We start from the raw sequence: 13,719 nt of genomic DNA, 5'->3' as shown, positions 1-13,719 counted from the left end.
AACATATACAAAATATGAAAAACAGAAAAAAAATGTGGTTTATCTAGACTTTGCAAAAACTTTTGACAAGGTAGATTATAATATATTAGCGTAGAAAATTAGAAAACACAAAATCGTGGACAAAGTAGGAAGATGGTTAAAAGAATTTTTACACAACAGAAAACAGATAGTTATTGCAAACATGATGAAGCTAAGGTAAAATCTGGTGTGCCACAAGGTACAGTGCTAGCTGCATTGTTGTTTGTTATAATGATTGCAGACATAGACAGTGATGTTAAGGACTCGGTAGTGAGTAGTTTCGCCGAATAACACAAGAAGTAGTATGAGAAATTACTTGTGATGAAGATAGGACGCGCTACAAAGAGACCTTAACAAAGTATATGAATGGGCAGAGGTAAATGGGATGGTATTTAACTGATGAATTTGAATCAATAAATTGTGGAGATAGAGAAGGAAAGCTATATGCATATAGGGGACCTAATAACGAGAAAATCACAAATAAGGAAGCAGTTAAAGACCTTGGTGTGATGTTGAATAGGAACATGTTATGCAATGATCAAATAGCAATTCTATTGGCAAATGTAAAGCAAAAATGGGAATGTTGTTACGGCACTTCAAAACAAGAAAAGTTGAACACATGATTATGTTTTATAAAACGCATATTCGTAGTCCACTTGAATATTGCAATATGGTATGGTACCCACACTATCAAAAGGATATTGCACAAATAGAGAATGTACAAAGGTCCTTTACAGCTAGAATAGAAGAAGTTAAGGATCTTGACTACTGGGAAAGACTACAATTTTTAAAATTATATAGTCTAGAAAGGAGAAGAGAACGCTACATGATAATTCAGGTATGGAAACAAATAGAAGGAATTGCCGAAAACATCATGGAGATAAAAATACCAGAAAGAGCAAGCAGAGGTAGATTAATAGTGCCCAAAACTGTACCAGGAAAATAAGGAAAGCACACAGGACATTAATCCACTACGCACCAGCATTGACAATGCAGCATCTATTCAATGCGTTGCCAGCTCATCTCAGGAATATATCAGGAGTAAGCGTAGGTGTTTAAGAATAAGCTCGACAAATATCTAAGCTGCATCCCAGACCATCCAAGATTGGAAGATGCAAAATATACTGGAAGATGCATTAGCAACTCTCTGGTAGACATTAGAAGTGCCTCGCACTGAGGGACCTGGGCACCCGACAAGATGTAAAGTCTGTAAGGTATGGTAAGGTCTCCGCATTCAGCTATAAACCATATCTTTCTGAGCATATATATATATCTCTCTCTCTCCACATTCAGTTATAAACCATATCTCACTGAGCATGATCTCTCTCTCCTCTCTCTCGGTCTCTCTCTCTCTCTCTTCTTCAGCAGATACACCTTGGTATGACATAAGCTCTGCATTTACTTCCATAACCGTCCTCTATGAGGACAGCAATGCCTTTGAAGTATTAAACATAACAAATTATTTTACTTCATGATAATAATAAGAATGAATGAAACAGAGAATAACATCTGTTTACTGAATGGATGAAAAATAAAAGAGAAACTTCTCTGGCTGTCAGAGATAAACATCGGCCTTCAACACTTTTACTGACTAAAATTCAGGTTGATCTTCTCCATTCAAGGCCTCCCCAGTAACATCTCCAACATCCCCAGTAACAGTTCCATCACAAGAAACATCTTAAAGCAACGTCCCCAGTAACATTTTTCAACGTAACACAAAATCTTCAACATCCCATTTAACATCTCAACATCCCAAGAAACATCTTCAATATCCCCAGTAACATTTTCAACATTTCCAGTAACATCTCCAACATTTACAGTAACATCTCCAACATCCCCGGTAACATCTCCAATATTCCAAGTAAAAAAAAAAAACTCCCAGTAACATCTTCACATCGCAAGAACATCTCAACACCACAGTAAAATCTTCCAACTTTTTAGTAACAAATCTTCAACATCGTAAAAAAAGAAACTTCAGCATCCCCAGTAACACCTCTAACATCCCCAGTAACACTTCAACATCCACCAGTAACATCTCCAACATTTTCAGTAACATCTTCAACATCGTAAGAAACAACTTCAGCATCCCCAGTAACACCTCTAACATCCCCAGTAACATCTTCAACATCACCAGTAACATTCTTAAGTTACCCAGTAACATCAACATCACAAGAAACTTCTCTCAACATCCCCAGTAACATCCTCAACATTCCCAAGTTACATCTTCAATATTCAAGAACATCTCTAACATCCCCAGTAACATCTCCAACATCTCAAGAAACATCTCCAACATCCCAAGAAACATCTCCAAAACATCCCAAAGAAACATCTCAACATCCCCCAGTAACATCTCCAACATCCCAAGAAACATCTCTAACATCCCCAGGTAACATTTCCAACATCCCAAGTAAAACATCTTCAGCATCCCCAGTAACATCCTCAACATTCCAAGTTACATTTTCGATATCCCAGTAACAACTCCAACATCACCAGTAACATGTCCAACATAGCCCAGTAACATCCATCACCACCACCAGGTAAACATGTTCCAACATCCCCAGTAGTAACATCTTTATACATCCCCAGTGCCATCTCCAAATCATCCCAACTGACATCGTCCAACATATCTAACTGTAATCACTTTCAATCACAACATCCCAAGTAACATCTCCAACAGCCCCAGTGCATCTCCAAATCCCCAATAAAATCTTCAACATCCCCAGTTACATCGACATCCCAAGTAACATATCCAACATCCCTAGTTCATTCACAACACGCAATGTTCAGGGACTCATAACTCGTTCATCTCTCTCTCTCTCGTCTCTCGCCTCTCTCTCTTTCCATCTCTCTCTCTTGCTTCCTCTTTAACAAAATGCGATATTTCGAGCAATAATCACTCGCTCTCTTCTCCTCCCTTTCATAAATGCAAATAAATAAATACATAAATAAATAGATGAATAAATGAATAAAAGGTTTTGCTCCAAGTGTCCCCCTGTCAATCCATTAGTTTTTTTAAGCATTGTAAGACATTTCAGTCATCCGGGAGACAGTTGAGTGAATCTGGATTATCAGCTACTATGAAGAGGATCAAATCATAGTTCCTTTCATAGCTAAGAAAACATCAAGTTAGAATATACAGAAAAAACAAATAAATGGCTTAGTCATCGTCGTGTTATACACTGATGACCATGGTATAAATGTAAAAATATGGGCTTGAAAAAAAAAATAGATATAAACTCGGAAGAAAAATGCCAATTCACGAGCATACTTGGCCAATTCCCAGTTGGAGTTTGAACCCATAATCTCAGTGCAATCAACTAACACTGTCAAGCTACCATCACACTGAAACCTCTAGACGGGGAGGATAATTCTCTTGTTTGTTTGTTTTTTTTTCTGTCGAATAACCTTAAGAACATAATAAAGGTAATCATGAATGGCTATAAAAAAGTTGTTACTTCTCTTACTACGATTCAGTCATAATTACAACAAAGAAATTGACATTAACCTCCATGAAAATGATAAAAGTATATGCAACTAAGGAATGCAGCGAGAGAGAGAGATGAGAGAGAGAGACTCTTTAGAAATTACCAATTCCATACGCAGCCAGTCTCAGCCATCCTAATATGCACATGAAGTGAAATCAAATTAAGATTTTTCAGCGATCCATCCCTCAATAGCAGAACTGAAGAAAATTAAATTAGAGCGAGATAAAGTGACTGGGGGCTCACAATGTGAAATGGCTTCCGTATGAGAGAGCAATCTATTTCGGCTTCATTTGTGAATCCCTTTATGTTAAGCCGACCCTATCTCTCTCTCTCGCTCTCTCTCTGTTAGTGATATGGTTTACCCTCCCCTGTATCTCTCTGACAGCATTATGGCATACCTATCGCTCTCTCTCCTCTCTCTCTCTCATAGAATTATGGTATCCCAGCACACCTCCTCCTTCTCCGCTCTCCGTCTCCTCTGGGTCGTTATGGTATACAAAATACTATGGCTTGAAAAGAATTAGAAGTCAATTTCTATGTACTTTCTACTAAATAAATGCAATTTTGTCTTTCTTTATATAAATTTCTTAATAACCACCTGTCATAAGATAGTTTACTTTTGTTACCGTTAAATAAGTTTTAAAAAGTGAAAAAAGCGACTAGATAAGACTGGTTACTGAACAAAGCAATGATATTCTTTTCCTGCAAGAGTCAACTTGGTTTGTATTGTTTGTATGGCGTTTTGGCGTTGCGTGGAACCGGTGGTTATTCAGCAACGGGACCGTCTTTCCGTGACTTCCGAACCACGTCGAGAGTGAACTTCTATCATCAGAAATACTCATCTCTGACCCCTCTGTGGAATGGCCGAGAATCGAACTCGCAGCCACCGAGGTGGCAGGCCAAGACCATACCGATCACGCCATTGAGGCGGTAAGTACCAACTTGGCAGAGCGTTCTTACATCTCTCTCTCTCTCTCTCTCTCTCTCAGAGACATAATCAGGTACAGTAAAGACGGAAAAAATAATGCATTATGATAACTTGCTGTTGGCAAGGAACCGTCCTTGGGGAGATGTTATTTGGTTAGTTACAGACGCACGGAAAATAATGCATCGTTCTTTGACGAAATACGCTCTGGGTATGCATACATTGCTAATAGGGTATCTTATTACTTTCCCTGGATTTTTTGTTTTTAGGGAGGTAATGTAGCCTTTGTTTACAAAAATAATTGATTAAATTTAAATTATGTAACCTTTACTTACAATCATAACAATTTATTTAAACGCCATTTACTGGAGAAGATTGCATCTTTCGATAAACAATACATCAGCCACATAATCACCGAATATTTCAAACTAAACTACTCTTATACATATATGAAATGATGATTGCTTTTAGATTTATGTTTCTTTCGCAATACATTTCGTTCAAGAGCAAAATGCAATGCTGCTTCAGAACATTGGCAATAACAAAAGAAGATAAGGCCTGCATCGGCGTTTTTGTACCTACAACACACACACACACACAAACGCACAATTTATGCGTGTGTGTGTGTGTATGTAATTTCCTGTATATTGAAATGTACACGACTATGGCACATTTGCTACTGTATTATAATAATTTCTCTTACAAAATAAACACTAAATATTACTCTCCTTCAGTCAATACTACTTACTGATGGCCAACACGAATTAAAAAATGACTGTTAAACTTCACATGTTATATCATAAAATGAAAATGGTTGTTAATTAGTAAATAAATTAAGCCTAACATCAAAGAATATGTAGTTCCCAAATAAATCATGAGCACATTTTGTGAATTTAAATAACACGCAGAATTTCGAACCTTGAAATGGTTGCTGAATATCACCAACGGAATCACGTGAACACCCACACGGCTATGAATTCTCTCACGTTTCCCTTTCTATATAGCTGCTTAAAAAGCTTCCTCTTGTCTGCTTGATTTTTGGTTGTAGGGTTTTCAGTGTGGTTACCGTAGACCTTAGGCCTAAAGACCTTAGGCCTAATAAATATAAATGTGTGTGTGATGAGTTTATATCTGTATAAATGTATATTCAAGTAAAAAAAAAGAGATCATCAAACAATAAACGAAAATACCCACCACCGAAATGAACAAAACGCATCACTTAGCTTTTACCAGAACGCCAAATGCACGCACATCGGTACAACCAACGCCTCGGTACACGGACGCGTTCATTCTGCTGCCCGTTGTGCCGACGAGCCGACGACCCGTCTGCTGCATCGTTCGCCTGAAGGGGTAAATAAGCAAAGCCTCTGGTTAACGACAGTTTCAACCGCTGGAGTGAAGAAGGATCAGTATTCGAGCTATAAAATAAATACAAATACAATAAAGATAACTGAATGAATAAAAAAATATGATAAAGATAAATGAATGAATAAATTAATTAATGAAGGGGACTATGGGTTTACCTGAGGGGGTTTGATCTAACAAAGGTAGTAGTATCATTATTGTAATTATGGCGACTAGTAATCTGAATAGAAACCGAGGTATTCGGAATTATAAATCATCGGAGGAATAGCAAAGCAAATAAATCCATGTTAGATTAAAAAAACCTAACAAATAGAAATCAAAACAAAGCTATAATTAATACTGGAAAAAAAATCAAATGATTCTATAAAGCAAGAAATGAAGTGAAATATGGATTTGAGTTAGCGCAAAAATGGACGATGAACCAGCAAGAGAAAACGATAGTCTAAGAAATAATTACTGGAAGAAGGGAAACAATGGCCACAGCATCGGCGCTGAAAAATGCAATTGCTTGTTGTTAGTCAACCGCCTACATCTCAACTGTAACCCTCTTCCCCTGAGCCCTTTTGGAGGAAGAATATTCATTAATGTATTTCATTAGATGAAACCTAGATGTAGTTCTGGTTTTCACAGAAATCCTGGTTTTTATGATTACTCTAACTTATTTGGGATAGTCATATCGTAATTTTGTGTATCGGAATAAATGTGCTTAGGTATATATTTATAGAAGAAATTGACAGGCACCATGTTGAGACATAATCATACCTATCATTATATCCAATCACACCGTACTATGCATACACATTTATGTGAATTTGTATAGTTGTGAACTGCAAATATACGTATAGCGTCACGATCATCATACATTAGCAGTTCCTCACAATGATATTCATTGTACTTAAATGAATATGAATATCATACTATTTTCTCGTTGGACATCCGGCTTTCATCTATGGGGAAAAAACTGCCACACTCCAACACCTGTTTCCTAGTCCTAGATTTTATTTCCCTAATTGTAGTGTTGTAATAATTGTGTAGCCAAAGTGCGAAGCATCAACCAAAGTGCGAAGCATCAACGAAGTATATATGTTAGTAGATAGGAGATAAGTTGAGAACGCATTCTGCAAGCATAATTTATTTCATTTTTTTTTTTAATCGTGTTTTTAGGAAGTAGAAACTTATCAGTCGCGACTTATTTTCATTGTTACTGCAATTAACACGTTCCACATCTGCATAACAGCTTTGGAATTATAAATATTAAACGTAATATATCAGCGTCCAGATTAGACCCTCATTGCTTACCTCGTTGGTTTATGAATTGCTTTGGACGGGATTATAAATCTCTGACCAGAGTATACAAAAACGTCGCATGAATTTAAAAAATGACTCTGAAGTGAATAAAGGATGGATTTGAATATTAGGCTCATGATCACCGAGATCAAAAACTTTTTTCAATGAATGTAGCAAGACTAGGCCTACATCACACCATCACTACATCACTCCCGTTCACCGGAGTGGAGTTGGTGGCAAAGCCGGAGGAGTCACTCCTACTACCCCTATCTGTCTTCACCCCCTCCCCCCCCTCCTCTCTCTCTCTCTCTCTCTCTCTCTCTCTCTCTCTCTCTCTGTGATATGACATTTAACACTCATGGGTCAGCTATTGGTTGTATTGATAGTATTGTAAGCCTTAAGCGATCCACTGATACTTCACGGAATACTTTGTCATTATAGAATTTTTGATAATAGTGATTATTATAGGATTTTCATTTCTCATTCCATTTTATAATGCTTATACGTATATAAAGTTTAAGATGCATTATTTTCCACGTTTTAAACTACAATTTCGGTGCAAACCCGAGCAACACATTTGACAAGGTAGTTTGTTTATTTAAGGTTTCTGTGTTTAGCGGAATATTTTATTTAGGTAAAACTTTATATATAATGGTTAAAAAAAAAAAAAAAAAAACCTAAAATTCCTGCAACATAACTCACTGCATTTCAATTTCGAGCTGCAGACCGCCCACACAATTTTCCTTTCCTACCGCATTTTATTTCGAGTTCCTCCACAGATTTATTTCCTCTTAGTTGCACTGAGTTCTGGGGAACTCCTTAGCTAGCAATCTCTCCCCGAGAAGTTTTTTTTTTTTTTTTTTTTTTATAAGTTTTCTTTACAAGTTCTCTCCCGGAGATGTTTCACTGAGGATGATTTTCGTCTACGCGTTGGATTGAATATATATATCCTTTGGCTTTTCATTTAATGCACTGATATACTTATTTTTATTTTATATTTTGAAAGTTTAGCTTCCACGTTATTATTATTATTATTATTATTTTTTTTGCTCTATCACAGTCCTCCAATTCGACTGGGTGGTATTTATAGTGTGGGGTTCCGGGTTGCATCCTGCCTCCTTAGGAGTCCATCACTTTTCTTACTATGTGTGCCGTTTCTAGGATCACACTCTTCTGCATGAGTCCTGGAGCTACTTCAGCCTCTAGTTTTTCTAGATTCCTTTTCAGGGAGGATCTTGGGATCGTCCTAGTGCTCGCTATGATTATGGGTACGATGCCCACTGGCATATCCCATATCCTTCTTATTTCTATTTTCAGATCTTGATACTTATCCATTTTTTCCCTCTCTTTCTCTTCAACTCTGGTGTCCCATGGTATTGCGACATCAATGAGTGATACTTTCTTCTTGACTTTGTCAATCAACGTCACGTCTGGTCTGTTTGCACGTATCACCCTATCCGTTCTGATACCATAGTCCCAGAGGATCTTTGCCTAATCGTTTTCTATCACTCCTTCAGGTTGGTGCTCGTACCTCTTATTACTGCAAGGTAGCTGATGTTTCTTGCACAGGCTCCAGTGGAGGGCTTTTGCCACTGAATCATGCCTCTTTTTGTACTGGTTCTGTGCATTCACTTGCTATGTGGTTTATGGTTTCATTTTTCGTATTGCACTTCCTACATATGGGAGAGATGTTATTTCCGTCTATCGTTCTTTGAACATATCTGGTTCTTAGGGCCTGATCTTGTGCCGCTGTTATCATTCCTTCAGTTCCTTCTTTAGCTCTCCCCTCTGTAGCCATTGCCAATTATCATCGCTGGCTAGTTCTTTAGTCTGTCTCATGTATTGTCCGTGCATTGGTTTGTTGTGCCAGTCCTCTGTTCTGTCTGTCTTTCTACTGTCTCTGTATATTTCTGGGTCTTCGTCTACTTTTATTAGTCCTTCTTCCCATGCACTCTTTAGCCACTCGTCCTCACTGGTTTTCAGATATTGCCCCAGTGCTCTGTTTTCGATGTTGACGCAGTCCTCTATACTTAGTAGTCCTCTCCCTCCTTCCTTTCGTGTTATGTATAGTCTGTCCGTATTTGCTCTTGGGTGTAGTGCTTTGTGTATTGTCATATGTTTCCTGGTTTTCTGATCTATGCTGCGGAGTTCTGCCTTCGTCCATTCCACTATTCCTGCGCTGTATCTGATTACTGGCACTGCTCATGTGTTTATGGCTTTTATCATATTTCCTGCGTTGAGTTTTGACTTGAGTATCGCCTTGAGTCTCTGCATATATTCTTTCCTGATCGTCTCCTTCATCTCTTGGTGTTTTATATCTCCTCCTTCCATTATTCCCAGGTATTTGTATCCTGTATCATCTATGTGTTTGCTGTTGCTCCCATCTGGTAGCTTTATCCCTTCAGTTCTCGTTACTTTGCCTTTTTGTATGTTGCCTAAGCCACATTTTTCTATTCCAAACTACCATCCTGATGTCCCCAGATACAATCCTTACAGTCTGGATTAGGGTATCTATTTCCTTGATGCTCTTACCATACAGCTTGATGTCGTCCATGAACATCAGATGGTTGATTCTGTTGCCTCTTTTCTTGAGTTGGTACCCGGCATCCATCTTCTGTAGTACTTTTGGTCATGGGAATCATTGGCTTACTACGAAGAGTAGTGGGGACAGTGAGTCGCCCTGGAAGATCCCTCTCTGATATTAACCTCTGCTAGTCTTATTCCAGAGCTTGTAAGTATTGTATTCCAGTTGCGCATTGTATTCTTGAGGAAGCTGATGGTATTTTCCTCTGCCCCATATATTTTCAGGCATTCTATTAGCCATGTGTGTGGTATCATGTCGAAGGCTTTCTTATAGTCTATCCATGCCATGCTTAGGTTGGTCTTCCTTCTCCTACTGTTCTTCATTACCATTTTGTCTATCAGGAGCTGGTCTTTTGTGCCCCTACACTTCCTTCTGCAGCCTTTCTGTTGGTGGGGGATGGTGTTTGTCTCCTCTAGGTAGTTGTATAGCCTTTCACTGATGATACCTGTTAGTAACTTCAACATTATTGATAGGCAGGTGAAAGGCCTGTAGTTACTGGCTATATTTCCCTTACTCTTGTCTTTTTGTACTAAGGATGTTCTTCCTGTGGTCATCCATTTGGGTGCTTGGTGATTTGAGATACAATGCTGGAGTTGTTCTGCTATTCGTGGGTGTAGGGCCTTGAAGTTTTTGAGCCAGTATCCATGGACTTCATCGGGACCTGGGGCTTTCCAGTTTGGCATTTTCTTTAGTTGGTGTCCTGACTGTGTCTGTCGTGATGTCTGTGAATCTTTGTTTTATTCTCCCTGTTTCTTCTTCCTTGACTTCCTGGAGCCATGTTGCATGTTTGTTGTGTGATACCGGATTGATCCATATGTTTTCCCAGAGTCTCTTACTTGGTTCGGCTTCAGGAATTTCTGGGTGGTTGTCTTCCCCTCTTAGTTGGGTGTATAGTCTTTTCTGGTTGGTTCCGAATAGTTTGTTCTGTTTATTCCTGTTCATGTACCGTTGGATCTTATGTGCTTTGGCCTTAAGCCTCTGTTTTACATCTTCTATTGTGTTGTTTAGTCCCCTCTCTTGTACTTTGTATTTCTCGTTGAGTTCCTCCCTTGTTTTCTTGCTTCTTAGCCTTTTTTTCTGCCATCTCTTTCAGTTTACTCAAGTCAGATCTCATCACCATGATTTGCTTTTCCAGGCGCCTTTTCCAAGGAGGTTGCTGTTTTGGTTTCTGTTGGGTTGGTTGTGCTGGTGGTGTTGGTGTTCGAATCCCCATCAGTTCTGCTACTAATCTTGCTCCTGCATATACCAAGTTATTTGTTTCTGTGATACTGGTGGTGTGTATTATGCCCATTATTTCATTGACCTCACTTGTTTTCTCCCTTAATTTCTTGGTGTTGTAGGCTTTCATGGAGGGGATCTTTGTTCTCTCTGTATCTGGCTCCATCCATTGTCTAATCTTTTCTACCCATTCCGTCCTCTCTGTTACTTCGTCGGTGTTTCTTCGTGTGTCGTTGTTTGATACCTCATCCTCCCTGTCGTCTTCTGTGGCATCGTCTCTCAGTTCGTCTTCGTGTAATTCGTTGTCGTGTGACATTTCCCTTTCCAGTTCTTCTCTTTCTGTTGGGGAGAGCCAGTTCTTTTTCTTTATTATTATTATTTTTTTTTTTTTTTTTTTTTGCTCTATCACAGTCCTCCAATTCGACTGGGTGGTATTTATAGTGTGGGGTTCCGGGTTGCATCCTGCCTCCTTAGGAGTCCATCACTTTTCTTACTATGTGTGCCGTTTCAAGGATTACACTTTTCTGCATGAGTCCTGGAGCTGCTTCAGCCTCTAGTTTTTCTAGATTCCTTTTCAGGGATCTTGGGATCGTGCCTAGTGTTCCTATGATTATGGGTACGATTTCCACTGACATATATCCCATATCCTTCTTATTTCTATTTTCAGATCTTGATACTTATCCATGTTTTCCCTCTCTTTCTCTTCAACTCTGGTGTCCCATGGTATTGCGACATCAATGAGTGATACTTTCTTCTTGACTTTGTCAATCAACGTCACGTCTGGTCTGTTTGCACGTATCACCCTATACGTTCTGATACCATAGTCCCAGAGGATCTTTGTGTGATCGTTATTATTATTATTATTATTATTATTATTATTATTATTATTATTATTATTATTATTATTATTATTATTATTATCTCACAGACTACCTATCCAAACTATCATTATTATTATTTTATATTTATTTCGTACTTCACAGTTTATATAAACTGTTGGTTCATAGTTTTGGGTTTCTAGTTGCATCTAACTTCCTTAGGAGTCCATCACTTGCCTCACAAACCAAGTGACAGTAATCTTACCATAAAGTATATAAAGTTAATCACAGTAAAAAATAAAAAGCTCAACAATTGACCTCAAGCTAACCATTGGAGGTAAACACTGAATCTCTAATCCAATCGACTATGGCAAGAACCTACCATAAGTTGTCAACATATTTAATAACATTGCACTTATTTTTTCAACAATTAATATCTATGTATGTAATATATATGTAGATTTATTTATTTATAGCAAACCTACCAGAATTTCAGTCATAACCACTTTCTGAAGGACATTAGAACATTAAGGAATTTTTTCAAGGAGCTCTAGACATTAATCATTCATTGTTATATTTTTACACGCTGGCCAATATCACATCGAAATTAATTACCAGATTTCTTCCTACAAAACGTATGTATATATATATATATATATATATATATATATATATATATATATATATATATATATATATATATATATATATATATATATATGCCAGGGTAATCAATTTTCATGAAATACAACTGATGTAATTAGCGTTTTATGAAATTTTTTTAAAAACTTTGTTTTAAGAGGGGACAGGTATTAATATTAAGAAAGCAACAACATAATATAATGAATAGCGTTGTTTCTCAAACACTCCATATATCTTTTACAGGGCAGTTCCTGGTCAGTGCAACTCTGCGAGAACAAGAATGCAAAGGTAAATACTGTCATTAATGTTAGGAACTGTTTTTAGACCGAGTTGCATGCTAGATCAGTACATTCTTGCATGATCAGGTTGTAGTTTTTTGCGTAAATACATACATTTATAATATAATGGGTGTGCATGTGTAAGAAGTAAGAAATTACTAACTATACTTCCAAGGCTGTAGCAGTTGTAAAAATTACTGTTTTCATTTAAGTGAGATTTGTAAACATAGGCATAAGAAACTATCATCTCTGTTAGGCTTACAATTTTGACTCACAGATTTGTCGTGAAAGGTAGCAAGTGATTATGCCATTTCTTGAGTATTTAGTACATCATTTAATCTTGTTTATTGTGGATATTTAGAACATGTAGTGTGTGTGTGTGTGTATATATATATATATATATATATAGATATCTATATATATATATATATTATATATATATATATTAAGATTATATTATATTTCTATGTTGTGTAAAAACAGTGTTAAGGTCACTAAATTATTTTTTTCTATCTGTCCATCCACCTGTGGTGGTCGCGCATGGCAACACTGCGTCCCTGGCTTTAAATAGTTACGTTATGTGTAAGTTTGAGGTAAATAAATGTATATCTGGGTGTACATTTGCAGCTGAAAACTGTTTTAATCATTTACTGTATGCGAATTGCACCGTTAATATTCGAAATAGGATATTGTTATTATTGTTGAAGGTGGGTACACACGTGAGGAGCCGAAACTTGTATGTGTAACTGAGTAACGCATATACGGTTACAAGGTGTCAAAATGTTGAGGACGAACCGTAACCACGTTAAACACGTAACTTCATACAATCCACTGCGATCATCAGTCTGTCTCTGTCCGGATTGTTTACCGACGATGGCCACCATGCAAGTAGCAGCTGCCCCGTATATTTATACATATTATTTAACGAAGATGAAGCGAAATAAAAGATGGTGGCAATCAAAGGTTATATACTAGAGGGGTAGAATACAGTGGTCGGGAATTAATCGCTGACATGAGATTCCAAGAAATTTCTGGCCACAGTAGTCTTTTCTTCATAACTAATCAATTGGAGGACCTCTTCCTCACTCCAATTAGCCAT

This window comes from Macrobrachium nipponense, chromosome 26 (genome assembly GCF_015104395.2).
Source record: "Macrobrachium nipponense isolate FS-2020 chromosome 26, ASM1510439v2, whole genome shotgun sequence".
NCBI lineage: Eukaryota > Metazoa > Arthropoda > Malacostraca > Decapoda > Palaemonidae > Macrobrachium > Macrobrachium nipponense.
This window is presented reverse-complemented; position numbering follows the sequence as displayed.